Source organism: Pan troglodytes, chromosome 21, assembly GCF_028858775.2.
Source record: "Pan troglodytes isolate AG18354 chromosome 21, NHGRI_mPanTro3-v2.0_pri, whole genome shotgun sequence".
Classification (NCBI taxonomy): domain Eukaryota; kingdom Metazoa; phylum Chordata; class Mammalia; order Primates; family Hominidae; genus Pan; species Pan troglodytes.
In genome coordinates this window covers 50,572,599-50,589,046 of record NC_072419.2, presented here as the reverse complement: position 1 = coordinate 50,589,046, position 16,448 = coordinate 50,572,599, and positions in this window count along the sequence as shown.

The window sequence follows — 16,448 nt, the reverse complement described above, 5'->3', positions numbered from 1 at the left end:
TTTAGTAGGGATGGGGTTTCACCATATTGGACAGGCTGTCTTTCTTTTTTTTTCTTTTGAGACAGAGTCTCGCTCTGTCGTCCAGGCTGGAGTGCAGTGGCACAATCTCGGCTCACTGCAACCTCCACCTCCCAGGCTCAGGTGATCCTCCCATCTCAGCCTCCTGAATAGCTGGGGCCACGGGCACGCACCACCATACTTGGCTAATTTTTTTGTATCAGCCAAAGATGCCATTTTCTAACCAAACCAAATATAGATGCATAAGGAAAAAAGCCTAGGGTGATGTTCGTTATGATGCCACTCAAACACAGCCTATTCATTAGCAAATGAATTAAGCCCACAAATCTGGGTTCAAATTTCCCTTATCCCACCCCCTCACTAACTAGGTGTTGGGCACGTTACTCAACCATTGTGTGCCTCATCTGTAAAATGGGAGAAATAGCGGTGCCTACCTTGTAGCATTGCTGCGAAGACGAAATGAGTGAACATTTGTGGAGCCTTAGTACAGTGGCTGGCACACTGTGTGCACTCTAGGAATGTGTGTGTGAATGTGTTTGTGTGTACGTGTGTACTTGTGAGAGTATGTATGCACTTGTGTATGTGTGTGCAAGTATACTTACGTGTGTGTGTTTGAGTGTTCTTGAGTCAAATGTGTCCCCAGGTGAATGTATGAGTATGTAGATAATGGACGTGTGTGCGTGTGTGTGTGTGTGTGTTTAAAGTCTCAGACTCTGAGTTGCTGAAGTCCTAGGTTAAGAAAGAGTTCAATTTTCTCCTCTTTCGTTACTTGTATTCCCCAAAAATAACATGCATTACTTTTGTAATAGAAGGGGATAGACTTACAACAGAAAGGTGTTATATAAAAAACACAGGTGAAGAATTTGCAATCCTCAGACTACTCTTCTAGCAAGCTCTGAGGATTCCCAGGCTGAACCTAGTCTCGGGGCAGCAGGCCAAACCCTGGGCCAGCTGGCGAAGCAGGGCTGGGGGCTGGGACTGGGCTACTCCAGACGGGTCCTCTCCAGACATGTGGAATTCCCACCACAGGCAGCCCAGACAGTGCGGCTGCCAAAGCACACACCTTCCTGCTGGAGCAGTGACCTTCCTGCTGGATGCTGGGGAAGGTGGGGAGGGCAGAGCAGTGAGGGGTGAGGGCTGCGACCCCTGACCCCTATGGGGGCTCTCCCACTATGCCAGAAGGACAAGAGAGACTCGTTCGATCTAGCCCCGTCTCTGCCTCCAGTGTGCTGGGTGTCTTAAAGCAAGTTCTTATCCTTCTTTGGGCCTTGGATGCCCCACCGAAGAAACTGAACTGAAATTGCTGCCCCCACTGAAGAAGGCTGTTCCCAGTTTCTCTTTGATAGGTTCCCAATTCTGGCTCTTCGGACAACAACAGGTGGGATCTTCGATACACCAGGACAAATTCTGCAGCCCAGGGAAGGCAGACACAAACAGCCATGGCACTTAGGAACCCAGGAGTGTCAACAAGTAAGCCCGGCTCTCTCAGAACGCATAGCACAAGCCACTCCTATGTAACTGGCACTTTGCACTGGCTCAGAACTTCACATCCTCAATTCACTTGGGCCTCACAGCTCCCTTTGGGGTAGTGACTCCACCCATTGTATAGATGAAGGAACCGAGGCACACGTGAGCCTCAGTGACTTGTCCTAGGGATGGAGACTGTTTGTGTGGTAACCTGGGTCCTGGCAGTGAACGTCCTTGCACATGTGCAGAAGGCGCAGGCATCTGCTGTACACACAACACATGTATGTGCACACACACACACGTTTGTGCACACACTCATATAAGCACATCCCCTCCCACAAATCACAGAGAGCTCGTCCCCGCCAGGCCCTCATATCCTCTCCATTGTACACCACAGGTGTCCTGTATAAATATACAGAAACCCACAGGTTACACACTTAAGCATGTCTACTACATATAAGCTGATGGTATTAGCTACTTTCTCATAAGTGGCCAGCACTGTTTTAAGCACATTACATGGGCAATCTCATTTAATCTTCAGAATAACCCTATTATTATCATCATCCACATTTTTATATACATGAAGAAACTAAGGCACAAAGAGGTGGGTCATTTGCCCCGGGTCACACATCCTGTGGGTGGGAGAGGTGGGACAGGCACCCCCATACTGCCTCTCCACAGTGTTGAGAGACAGACATCGAGGAAGACCCCACAGTCCAGCCACACAGACAAGACCACCATCGCCTACTCCACACACTCATGCATCCACAGAAACACAGAAACTCACTCTGGTAGCAAACACACAGCCACATCCCAGTCAGACCCTCTCTGCTGCCTCCATTGAAGAAAGCTGGTCCCAGTTGCATTTTGGCAGGTTTTCAATGGGTAAAATATTAGGGGTGGGGTCAGGAAATAATCAGGGGTGACCCAACTTATTTTTATTTATTTATTTTTATTTTATTTTATTTTGTGACAGAGTTTCACTCTTGTTGCCTAGGCTGGAGTGCCGTGGCACAATCTCATCTCACTGAAACTTCTGCCTCCCAGGTTCAAGCAATTCTCCTTCCTCAGCTCCCAAGTAGCTGGGATTACAGGCACCCACAACCGTGGCCTGGCTAATTTTTGTATTTTTAGTAGAGATGGGGTTTCATCATGTTGGCCAGGCTGGTCTCAAACTCCCTCCCAAAGTGTTGGAATTACAGGTGTGAGCCACTGCGCCTGGCCTATTGGTATTTTTATTTTAGTTTTGAGACAGGGTCTTGCTCTGTTGGCCAGGCTGGGGTGCAGTGGCGCGATTATGACTGAGTGCAGCCTCGATCTCCCAGGTTCAAATGATCCTGTTGCCTCAGCTTCCCCGAGCAGCTGGGACTATAGGCACGTGCTACCACGCGGCTGATTTTTAAAATGTTTAGTGGAGACAAGGTCTCACTATGTTGACTAGGCTGGTCTGGAACTCCTAAGCTCAAGCAATCCTCTTACCTTGGCCTCCCGAAGTTCTGGGATTACCTGTGTAGGCCACTGCACTTGGGCCAGCTCAAGTTAATGCCCTGGACATTTATCTCGCGTTAGGGTAAGAACGTCTTTCTCACCCTTGGATTTGACCAACTGGATTCAGCTACTGCTCCATCCTCACCCCTACTGGAATTCTCTCTGGGCTTGGACAAGCAAAGAGAACATTCTTCCAGAAAGTAGTAGTATTTGAGACAGTGCAGCTTGGTGGGTGATAGGGCAGGCTCTGCATCCAGATAGCCTGGGTTCATGGATCAATTCCATGGCTTTTTAGCTGTGTGACCATCAGCAATTTACTTAACCCTTCTGTGACTCAGTTTCCTCATCTATAAGATGCAGCTATCTCATAGCATGGCTGTGAGGATTAAATGAGTTAGTACATCTTAAGACACTTGACACAATGCCTGGCACAGAGCAAACAGTCAATAAATAATGAATAATAATAGCTAATAACAATAACAGTCAACATTTCTGTAGCACATACCAGATGCCAGACACTAAATGTCTTAGGGACATGACTTCAGGTAAGCCTCATTCCAGTTTCACGGGTTGGGTTTCAGGATCTCCATTCTATAGACAAGGAAGTGGAAACTCAGAGAAGTTAAGTAACTTGCTCAAGTTCACACAGCTAGTTCCAGTGGAAACTAGATTCCAAGGCCAGGTCTCTCTGACTCTTACCCAGTGTTCTTTTCACCCAGTCAAGTTGTTTTTGGCTGGGTGCGGTAGCTCACGCCTGTAATCCAAGCATTTTGGGAGGCTGAGGCAGGTGGATCACCTGAGGCCAGGAGTTCAAGACCAGCCTGACCAACATGGCGAAACCCCATCTCTACCAAAAAATACAAGAAATTAGCTGGGCATGGTGGCGCACATCTGTAGTCCCAGCTACTCGGGAGGCTGAGGCACGAGAATTGCTTGAACCCAGGAGGCGGAGATTGCAATGAGCCGAGATTGTGCCACTGCACACCAGCCTGGGTAACAGAGCAAGACTCTGTCTCAAAACAAACAAAGAAAAAAGTTGTTTTTGAGAAGAGACTGTGGGGCAAGAGCCTGGTGCTTGAGAGAGGAGACTGAGAAAGCAGGAAGGCCCTTAGAGATGATCTAGGTCATGTACCCATTTGTCAGTTGAGGAAAGAGGTTCAGAGAGGTTAAGTGATTTGTCCAAAGTCACACAGGAACAGGTAGACTCAGGACTGCAACCCAGATCTATGTTACTCCAAATCCAAGCAGGAGGAGGGAGGAAGCCGGAGAGAAGGGTGTGTGAGTGGAAAAGAGCAGCGAGGATCCAGGCTCTGAGGAAACTCTTTTTTTTTTTTTTTTTTTTGAGACAGAGTTTCGCTTTTGTTGCCCAGGCTGGAGTGCAATGGTGCGATCTCGGCTCACCACAACCTCCGCCTCACGGGTTCAAGCAATTCTCCTGCCTCAGCCTCCCGAGCAGCTGAGATTACAGGCATGCGCCCCACACCCGGGTAATTTTTTGTATTTTTAGTAGAGACAGGGTTTCTCCATGTTGGTCAGCTTGGTCTTGAACTCCTGACCTCAGGTGATCCACCTGCCTCGGGCTCCCAAAGTGCTGGGATTACAGGCATGAGCCAACATGCCCAGCCCTGCGGAAACTCTTAAAATTCAATGCCCCAGGTTCTTCAAAAGACAAACTGTAAGGAAACAAAGGGGATGGGAGGCAAATTACTATAGACTTAAAGGCTATACATTTGGGTGTAAAACTGTAAAGAAACAAAGAAATACTCTAAAGGCAGGCTGGGGTGGGGCATTTAAGGAATATATATATATATATATAAAATTTTTTGAGATGGAGTTTTGCTCTTTCTGCCCAGGCTGGAGTGCAATGGCACTATCTCGGCTCACTGCAACCTCCTCTTCCCAGGTTCAAGCGATTCTTCTGCCTCAGCCTCCTGAGTAGCTGGGGTTACAGGTGCCCGCCACCATGCTCAGCTAATTTTTTGTATTTTTAGTAGAGACAGGGTTTCACCATGTCGGCCAGGCTGGTCTCAAACTCCTGAGCTCCTGTGACCCACCCACCTCGGCACCCATCCCAGCACCTATCCTCCCAAAGTGCTGGGATTACAGGCGTGAGCCACTGCGCCCGGCAGGGCTTCTATTTCTTGATCTGGCCTGTGGTTACAAGCTGTTTACCTCATAATAACCTAGTAGGTTCCTTGTTTGTTTTATGTGACTTTCAATATTTGTGTTTTAATTAAAAATAAAAAGTTTTTTATTTTTTTAAAGAAAATAGCAACAGTAGCAATTTATACAGTGACACCTTCCATCTGTTACCCCTTAACCAAGCAGGAGAAATTTAACCTCCTTTTAACAGTTGAGGACACGGAGGTTCAAAGACAGAGGCAACTTGCCCAAAGTTATACAACAAATAAATCCCGGAGCTGGGACTCGACCCCCAGAGCTTGATGAGTCTCCACAGCATAGCAGTGGTTGGGCTGCTGAGTCCCTGACCCAGCAAGGCGGGGTTGGAGAGGCCTCACAACAGATTCTGAGAAACCGACTTGGGGAATAAATCACACACAGAAGCATCTCTGAGCTCCAGGCTCTGTCTTCTGCTCTCTGCACTCAGAAAGCAGTGCCCCTCTTCTGCAGATCACCCCAAGGGAGGCAGGACCGTCTAATAAGCATGGACCAGAGCTGTGGATTCCGATAACTCTTGAGTGACCTGGAACAAGTCATGGGCCTTCTCTGAGCATTTGCTCATCTGTAAAATGGGAACAATTAATAGGTGCTGGCCAGGCATGGTGGCTTACACCTATAATCCCAGCACTTTGGGAGGCCGAGGCGGGAGGATCACTTGAGCCTAAGAGATTGAGAGCAGCCTGGGCAACATTGTGAGACTCTATCTTAAAAAAAAAAAAAAGTACAAAAATTAGTCAGGCCTCGTGGTATGTGCCCATAGTTCCAGCTACTCAGGAGGCTGAAGAGGGAGGATTGCTTGAGCCCAGGAGGTTGAGGGTACAGTGAGCTGTGATCATGCCACTGCACTCCAGCCTGGGTAACAGAGAGAGGCCTGTCTCTAATAAATAAATAAATAAATAAACAGGTGCTAGCTGATTCAGCTATTAGGAGAAATTCAGTGAGATATGGAAAGTTTTTAGCACACAAAGCAAACTTAGTTCAATATCAGCTATTAACCTCCCCAAAGAGAAATGCTGTGTGATTCCATTGACAAGATACTCAAGAACAGGCAAACCTAACTTAGGGTAATGGAAGTCAGAACAGTGGCTGCTTTTGCAAGGAGTTGGGGGTTACTGGCTCAGAGGAGGCATGAGGGAGTTCCTACAGGGGTGTTTTACATGTTTTATATCTGTTTTTTTTTTTGTTTTTTTTTTTAAGAGACGGGATTTTGCCATGTTGCCCAGGCTGGTATCTAACTCCTAGGCTCGAGCAATCCTCCTGCTTTGGCTTCCCAAAGTGCTGCGATTACAAGCATGAGCCACTGCTCTTAGCCGTTTGTTCAATTTAAAAGAGCACTTTCAACAGGTATAAAAGTAAAATTATATAGAAGAAAAAACACACACACCAACAGAAATATCCTGTTCTTGTCCCCCCAACACATACTTCCTACCCAATACACATAAATACCCTCCGCAATATAACCACTAGCCCCCCAACACTACACACATTCCTAATGACCTTGACACCAACGCAAATAGAAGCTACCTTCCAATAAAGCAGACACACCTACACTCCACCTCAACCTCATCTATCTTTAAATAGAGATGCTTTTCCACTCTGGGTACATGGAAACATACCCTACCTGCAAACACACAGACACACACACAAACCAAACCCATGGACTGAATGGACTGAATAGGCAGATTCTTGAGCCAAACAGACATAGGTGGGATCTTGGCCCCACCTCTTCCTTACCATAGGACCCAGAGCCAGTCATATCAACTCACGAGCCTCAGTTTCTTCATCTGTAAAATGGACCCAATAAGATCTTCCCTTACAAAATAAAATAAAGTAAAATAAAATAGGAAGAGTATAAATAAGCTCTTCGAAGGAAGGAACTGTGTCTAATTTGTATCGTCACTGACTCATGTCATCATTTTGGTAAACCTATGTGTTGTCAGTTTACTCCAGATTAATCTATGATTCGATACAATCCCAATCAAAATTCCAACAAGGTTTCTAGAGGAAGCTGGAGGGCTGATTCTAACCTTCCTGTAGAAGAACTACGGTTCAAGGATTTTCAAAACACTTCGTTCATGACAATGTGAGTAACAGGTGACGACTAAGCAGAAAACAGAAAAATAAGTGGAGGTCAGATGAAGAAAACCGGAAGCTGGAATGTGGAGGAGGGGGGAAGATGGCAGAGCAAGGAGAGGGAACCACTGGGTCCACCCTCTGAGGCTAGAGGGAATCAGGTTCATTTTAAAAACTGAAGAAGGGCCCGGTGTGGTGGCTCACGCCTGTAATCCCAGCACTTTAAGAGGCCGAGGCAGGTGGATCACCTGGCAACCAGCCAGCCTGGGCAACATGGTGAAACCCCATCTCTACAGAAAATACAAAAATTAGCCAGGCATGGTGGTGCCTGCACCTGTAATCCCAGCTACCTGGGAGGCTGAGGCAGGAGAATCGCTTGAATCCAGGAGGCGGAGGCTGCAGTGAGCCGAGATGGCACCACTGCATTCCAGCCTGGGTGATCGAGTGAGACTCTGTGTCCAAAAAAAAAAAAAAGAACTGAAGACTGTCAGCACTTTGGGAAGCCAAGGTGTGCGGATTGCCTGAGCTCAGGAGTTCAAGACCAGCCTGGCCAACATAGGGAAACCCTGTCTCTACTAAAAATACAAAAAAATTAGCCAGGAGTGGTGGTGCGCACCTGTGATTCCCAGCTACTCAGGAGTCTGAGGCACGAGTACGGCTTGAACCTGGGAGGCAGAGGCTGCAGTGAGCTGAGATCACCCCACTGCACTCCAGCCTGGGCAATAGGGCAAGATCCTGTCTCAAAACGAAAACAAAAACAAACAAAAAAGCCCCTAAAACAAAAAAGAACAACAAAAAAGAACTGAAGAAGGTCAGGTTAGGGAGGACCTAGAGGGTCAAGAGTGTAAGAGGTGGATGGAGACATGGGCTCAGAGGTAAACAGAGGCCAGTTTTTGCAGGGCTGGAGGCCTTGCCCTGTGCTGGGTCCTGGAGCCCTATGGGGCTTGGGGGACGGGGGTGGGAAGGAGGTAGGGAGAGCCTAGCCCTTCAGGGAAGGGGGGCCCCTCATCCCAGTCCATCTTCCTAGGACTGATTTCCCATGGACCCCCAGAACGCAGAACCGAAGAGGGCCCCTGAGCTGCCCCTCCTCATCCTTGCCCTCCCATTAAGTAAGGGGTTATCAAGGGCTGACTTAGGGAGTCCCTCACCCTCCTGGGTGCTGGAAAGGACTAGCGCCCTTTGAAAAGGTGGGGAGGAGGTTCCTGGAAGGTGGAGCTGGCAAGGCCACGCGGACCGGGACCACCTTCAGAGGCAGAGCTGCCTCCACACCCGGTGCCAGGGGGTTGGGGTTGGCAGCGGGGAGGGCGAGGGCTGGCCTAGCGCGCTTAACCCCAGGGGGCGCCCCCAGCTCCTATGCCGCGCGGGGCCCCGCAGTCCCGGGGTCAAGGCCGTGCCCTGGGGGGCTGGCGACCGGAGGACTGAGAAATCCTCGTCCCGGGACAGCTGCACAGCCAGGCGTGCCCTCGGAATTTGCTGTGTCGCCGGCCCGCGCAGCTGGAGCGGAAAAAGCTCGGCGTCAGCGCCCCTCCCCCCATCCCGCCCCCCCGCCCCCGCGCCTTGCCACCGGCCCGCGGGCGCCCCACATTCCTGAGCGGGCCGGGAGTTAGGGCCCCGCGGCCGTGTCCTGGCGCCAGACCCTAAGAATTCAACAGGGCAAGGGCGGGAAGGGACTTGTGAGACACTTAGGGCCTCCTTGCTCTTCTGTGGCCTCAAAACTGAGCCAGCCTTCCCATCTGTTAAATGGGGATGGTGACACTGCCTGACCTATCTCTCAGGCTACTAGGAGCAGCTAAAGATATCCTTTTTATTTTATTTTATCTTATTTTATTTTATTTGTTTTGTTTTGTATCAGGATCTCTCTCACCTTGTAACGCAGGCTGGAGGGCAGTGGCACAGGCCTGCTCACTGCAGCCTGGAACGCCTGCGATCCTTCTGCCTCAGCCTCCTCAATATCTGGGACTACAGCCACACCACCACTTCGGGCTAATTTTTAAAAATTTACTTTTTGTTGAGACAAGGGTCTCACTATGTTGCCCAGGCTGGTCTGAACTCCTGAGCTCAAGTCATCCTGCCTCAGCCTCTGAAAGTGTTGGGATTACAGGTGTGAGCCACCATGCCCAGCCTATTTTATTTTATTTTAAAAATTTATTTATTTATTTTTTGTCATTTTATTTTATTTTTTGTTTTTTTGAGACAGAGTCTTGCTCTGTTGCACAGGCTGGATTGCAGAGGTGCAATCTCCACTGACTTCAGCCTCTGCCACCCCCAGGTTCAAGTGATTCTCCTGCCTTAGCCTCCCAAGTAGCTGGGATTACAGGCAGCTGCCACCACGCCCGGCTAATTTTTGTATTTTTAGTAGAGACGAGGTTTCACCATGTTGGCCAGGCTGGTCTCAAACTCCTGGCCTCGAGTGATTCACCCGCCTTGGCTTCCCAAAGTGCTGGGATTATAGGCGTGAACCACTGTGCCCAGCCAAAAATGTATTTATTTTTGAGACAGAGTCTTATTCTGTTACCCAGGCAGGAGTGCAGTGGTGCCATCACGGCTCACTGCAGCCTGGAACCCCTGGTCTCAAGCCATCCTTCCACCTGTCTCCTGAGTAGCTGGGACTACAAGTGCATGCCACCATGCCTGGCTAATTTTTGTATTTTTTGGTAGAGACGAGGTTTTGTATGTTGCCCAGGCTGGTCTTGAACGTCTGGACTCAAGCAATCCGCCCGTCTCGGCCTCCCAAAGTGCTGGATTACAGGCCTGAGCCACCTCACTCTGTTGCCCAGGCTAGAGTGCAGTGGCGTGATAACAGCTCACTGCAGCCTCAAGCTCTGGGGCTCAAGAGATCCTCCTGCCTCAACCTCCCAAGTAGCTGGGATTACAGGAGTGCATCACCATGCCCAGCTTGTTTTTTATTTTATTTTATTTTTGAGACAGAGTCTTACTCTGTTGCCCAGGCTGGAGTGCAGTGGCATGATCTTGGCTCACTGCAACTTCTGCCTCTGAGGTTCAATCAATTCTCGTGCCTCAGCCTCCCGAGTAGCTGGGATTACAGGCGCACACCACCACACCTGGCTAATTTTTGTATTTTTAGTAGAGACTGGGTTTTTCCAAGTTGGCCAGGCTGGTCTCAAACTCCTGACTTCAAGACATCCATCTGCCTCGGCCTCCCAAAATATTGGGATTACAGGCTTGAGCCACTGCACCCGGCTGAGCCCAGCTAATTAAAAAAATTTTTTTTTGTAGAGATAGGGTCTCTCTGTTGCCCAGGCTGGTCTGGAACTCCTGGGCTCAAGTGATCCTCCCACCTCAGCCTCCCAAAGTGCTGGGTTATAAGCATAAGCCACCTTGCCTGACCTACCGTTGGTCTTTCAGGTAACAAAAGCTTCCCTCTCCTCCCTGGCCATGACCTGTCTAAGATAGGAGGTACTGGAGTCTGCAGGAGACAGTGACCAGAGGAGGAAGCTGGAGGGTCTTCAAGACTGCCAGGGATGTGTAGGGTCCCAGGAACCCCCCTGCCACTCAGCCTGCAACTGAGTAAAGCCGCCAGCCCTGCTCACCCTGTGCCCCAGATGGGCCCAGGTGATGGGTAGCCTGGGCTTGTGTGTGTTTCAGGGAACAGTCAGTGGAGACAAGCCCTTCCCAGTTGGGCAGTCAGGCAGCCTGGCCTCTGGCAGACACCAGCTGTGCTCAGCTGCCTCACCCCAGGGAGTGGCTAGTCGTCCCTTCCTGGCAGAAGGAGAGGTGGCTAGAGGTTAGTAATGGGGGAGGCATTGCAGAGGAGAGCTCAGAAGGAAGGAGCTGGTGCTGGAGATGAATCCTCCTGTTCACTGGCCAGTAGCTGTGGACAAAGAGGGCCTCCCACTGGGAGAATTACTGGGCTGCTGCCCCTGACTCCCAACCCAGAGTGAATTATTTCATGCACACCAGCCAACACAAGGGCACCTGCTGGTTGCTTTTCCTGGAATGACTGCTTCCCACTGTTCCTCTGGCCAATCCTTCAGATCTCGACTTAGATAGAAATCATCCCTTCCAAGAACTCTTCCCTGACCCCAAGCACCCTCTACTTAAACCATTGTCATTTTATCACAGCATCTTTCAGACTTGATAGACCAGAAAATCCCTTTCACACAGATGAATAATCTTGGGAACTCCTTAAGATTAAAACAATGATAATTTCTTTTTTTTTTCTTTGCATCACTCCAAAATAATATCTTTTTTTTTTTTTTTTTTTTTTGAGACGGAGTCTCACTCTGTTGCCCAGGCTGGAGTGCAGTGTCACGATCTCGGATCACTGCAAGCTCTGCCTCCTGGGTTCACGCCATTCTCCTGCCTCAGCCTCCCAAGTAGCTGGGACTACAGGCACCCGCCACCACACCTGGCTAATTTTTTGTATTTTTAGTAGAGACGGGGTTTCACTGTGTTAGCCAGGATGGTCTCGATCTCCTGACCTCGTGATCCACCCGCCTCGGCCTCCCAAAGTGCTGGGATTACAGGCGTGAGCCACCACACCTGGCTCAAAATAATAATTTCATAATTTTTATTATTTTCCATTGTTTCTCTTCTGGTTGTAAAGAAGCAATTTAAATTTAAAAATGATTTCCTGGCCGGGCGCGGTAGCTCACGCCTGTAATCCCAGCACTTTGGGAGGCTGAGGCAGGTGGATCACGAGGTCAGGAGATCGAGACCATCCTGGCTAACACAGTGAAACCCCGTCTCTACTAAAAATACAAAAAATTAGCCAGGTGTGGTGGCAGACGCCTGTAGTCCCAGCTACTTGGGAGGCTGAGGCAGGAGAATGGCGTGAACCCGGGAGGCAGAGCTTGCAGTGAGCCGAAATTGCGCCACTGCACTCCAGCCTGGGCAACAGAGCAAGACTCCATCTCAAAAAAGAAAAAATGGTTTCCTTTAGATCACTGTGTTAATAATGATTGTTTAATTTATTCAACCACAAACTTCTAGAACACAGTTCTAGACACTTGGGATGCATGAATGAGCAAGACAGATAAAGTTACCTACCCTCTGGAGCTGACATTCCAGGGGAGACAGAAAATAAACACACAAATAAGTAAATTATAAAGTATATTTTAAATGGAATCTTTGATGGATACTCCTAACCCATAAAGACCTCCTACATTTTGCCATTTAACCAAGTGACACAAGCCTATTTATTTATTTATGTGTTTATTTATGTATTTTAGAGACAGGGTCTTGCCCCGTTGCCCAGGCAGGAGTTCAGTGGTGAAATCATAGCTCCCTGTAACCAACTTACTTGATTTTTTATTCTTGAGACAAGAGTCTCGGTCTGTCACCCAGCCTGGAGTGCAGTGGTGCAATCTCAGCTCACTGCAAACTCTGCCTCCCAGGTTCAAGTGATTCTCGTGCCTCAGCCTCCCAAGTAGCTGGGACTACAGGCACACGCCACCACGCCCAGCTAATTTTTGTATTTTTAGTAGAGATCGGGTTTCACTATGTTGGCCAGGCTGGTCTCGGACTCCTGACCTCAAGTGATCTGCCCACCTCAGCCTCCCAAAGTGCTGGGATTACAGGCGTGAGCCACTTTGCTTGGCCACCAATTTACTTTAAAATGGAAATAAACGCTCTCATTTTTTAGTATTCTACCCCAGCAGAATTTAATCCCCTTATGAATCACTGGCATTTTAACTTAATATGGTTATAAAGAACAATTTTTTTTTTTGAGACAGGGTCTCACTTTGTCATCCATGCGAGAGTTCAGTGGCACAATCACAGCTCACTGCAGCCTCAACTGCCCAGGCTCAAGTGATCCTCCGGCCTCAGCCTCCCAAATGGCTAGGCATATGACACCACTTTGACAAATTTTTTTGTTGTTGTTGTCTTGTTTTGTTTTGTTTTTGAGGCAAAATCTTGCTTTGTCGCCCAGGCTGGAGTACAGTGGTGCGATCTCAGCTCACTGAAACCTCTGCCTCCCAGGTTCAAGGGATTCTTGTGCCTCAGCCTCCCGAGTAGCTGGGCCTATAGGCGTGCCCCACCACGCCCAGCTAATTTTTGTATTTTTAGTGGAGATGGGGTTTCACCATGTTGGCCATGCTGGTCTCAAACTCCTGACCCCAAGTGATCTGCTGCCTCGGCCTCCCAAAGTGTTGGTGTTACAGGTATGAGCTACTGAACCTGGCCTAATTTTTGTTTGTTTGTTTGTTTTAAGAGATGAGGTCTAGCTGTGTTGCCCAGGCTGGTCTCGAATTCCCAGGCTTAAGCAATCCTCCCACTTTGGCCTCCCAAAGTACTGGGGTTACTGGTGTGAGCCACCACACCCAGCCCAAAAATTCTTTATGATATACTCCTTTGGGTTAAGGGAAAAAAAGAGAAAAATTCTTTATGAGAAGCATTTTAAACTTAAATTTCCTTTTACTTTAATCTTTATATATACACATACTAATTAATATATAATATATAATCATATATTAATAATACATAATAATATATATATATAAAAATGTCCAACCTGGCCAAAGCACAATCATAACCTCAGATGATTTTCGTGTAACAATTCCACAAATTTAGTGATTTTATGTTTTTCAAAAACTCAAACTGCCATCAAAATAAAAAGACAAGTAAAAGTGATTTTTTAAAAACTCAAAAAGTTGTATTTGCCTAAGAGAGACTCAGAGACTACTCTTGCCAAAACAGTGACATATATATGGAGTTTGAAATTACAGTTGGCAATAAGAAAATGTTGCTTTTTTGAGGCAGATGTATTTTGGGTTATAGTTCATTTCCACAGTAAACGTGAAGCCATGTGCTTCTGCAAAATCCAACTCTAAGAAGCCTAAAATATAAAATTCTGAGCAAAGACCAAAATTCTGATTATTTGATTTTTAAAATTTAAAATTTATAAGGTGAATTTTTAGAGATTTAAAGTGCTGCTGATATTTATTTTATTAAATTTTTCTCAGCCAGGTGCAGTGGCTTGTGCCTGTAGTCCCAATATTTTGGGAGGCTGGGCAAGAGGATTGCTTGAGCCTAGGAGTTCCAGACCAGCCTGGACAACATAGTGAGACCTTGTCTCTACAAAAAAAAAAAAAAAAAAAAAAAAAAGCTTTAAAAATTAGCCAAGCATGGTGGCACACGGTGGTGGGAGGATCATTTGAGCCCAGGAGGTGGAGGTTTCAGGAAGCCAAGATCTCACCACTGCACTCCAGCCTGGGTGACAGAGCAAGACCCTGTCTCAAAACAAACAAACAAAAAAACCACAAAAACAAAAAAAAGATTTTTCTGTTTATGAATATCTGCAACTCACTCTTCTTTAGTGAATGTGACTCACCACTATCGCAAACTTAAATTTTTACTTGCATGTTACATATGGTGATATTCTAATTCTATCATTCCTTCTTCATTTATTGAGATATTCCTTTTTTTTTCTTTGTTTTTTTTCCCGACGGAGTCTTGCTCTGTCACCCAGGCTGGAGTGCAGTGGCTCTAACTTGGCTCACTGCAACCTCTGCCTCCGAGGTTCAAGTGATTCTCCTGCCTCAGCCTCCCAAGTAGCTGGAATTACAGGCACGTGCCACCAGGCTTGGCTGATTTTTGTATTCTTAGTAGAGATGGGGTTTCACCATGTTGGCCAGGCTGATCTTGAACTCTTGACCTTGTGATCCACCTGCCTCCGCCCCCCAAAGTGCTGGGATACAGGTGTGAGCCACCATGCCCAGCCATTTATTGAGATATTTCTATAAAAAGAAGCTCACCTACTGTTTGGCTGCTCAGTGGTTCAGTTCACATAGGAAAGACAGAAAAAAATTACTTGATTCTTTACTTTTGTTTACTAGTTTTCAAAATAATGAGTTGGTTCCTCTGAAAGTGGGCATTAGTTTTTAAAGTACCATTATGAACCCATGGATTTAAACCTATTTGTGTCTTTCCATTCATTGCAGTTATTATTTATGCTCAAGTTGCCCATCTTTGGCCTGTGGGAGGGTTTTCTATTGATTCCTGTGTTCTCCTGACCTTAGCAGTTTTAGAGAGCTTATGGCAACTGTTAAAATAAAAACTTTAGGCAAAATAAATTTAACAGGCTTTCTTTGAGCAAAGAATGCTTCATGAAATGGGCAGCACTCAAAACTGGAAGAGGTTCAGAGAGCTTCACTCTACTAGCTGTGTGAGCAGCAAGCTTTTACAGGCTGACCACAGAAGCAAAAAAAAGCAGAAATCACCTAATTGGCTACAACTAGGCATTTGTCTTATTTGGGTATGGTGTGATGGGAAGACCCTAGTTACACAACCAATCAGCTGGTTGGCTGTTTGTGATTGACTGAGGCTGTTTTGTTTTATTGTGGTTTTATGTCAGTTACAAGAAATGCCTCCCAGTTTTGGTTTGTTTACATAAGAGCTCTAGGCACAGAGACAACCTCAGCCTAATGACCTCCTTATTTGCTTTAACATTTCCTTGCTTTTGGTTGACAAGATGATCCAGCCTCATGTTGAATATTCTGCCTCAAACCTGGGAAACTATGTTCCTAAAGGGTGAAAAATCTGCGGTTATTAAAGAAACTCACCTATCTAAGACATTAGAAGTCCCAACATCTAGCCCAATGCTTGGTGCAGAGTAAGTAGCTAATAAATGTTAGTTGATTGAATAACTTAATGATTATCACTTTCACTAGATTTTAAGTTCCTTGAGGTCAGAGACCATGTACTTCTTTTTTTAAAAAAAAAGTTTATTGTAAATTGACAAATTATAGTTGTATATATTTATGGGATACAAAGTGGTGTTATGATTTATGAATACAGTATGGAATAATTAAATCAAGCTAATTTACATATTCATTATCTCAAATACTTATCATCTTTCATAGCAAGAACATTTGAAATTTACTTTTAATGATTTTGAAATGTACAGTACACTATTATGCACTATATTCACCATGCCATGCAATAGCCCTCAAAAAAAATCAACTCATTCCTTCTGTCTATCTAAGGCTTTGTACCCTTTTACCATCATCTCCTCATTCCCGCTTCACCCCCTAGCCTTTGGTAACCGTAATTCTGTTCTTTGCTTCTATGTGTTCGATTGTTTTATTGTTTTATTTTTTATTTTTTTGGAGGCGGAGTCTCGCTCTGTCGCCCAGGCTGGAGTGCAGTGGCACAATCTCGGCTCACTTCACCCTCCACCTCCCCGGTTCAGGTTCAAGCAATTCTCCTGCCTCAGCCTCCTGAGTAGCTGGGATTACAGGCGCCTACCACCACGCCGG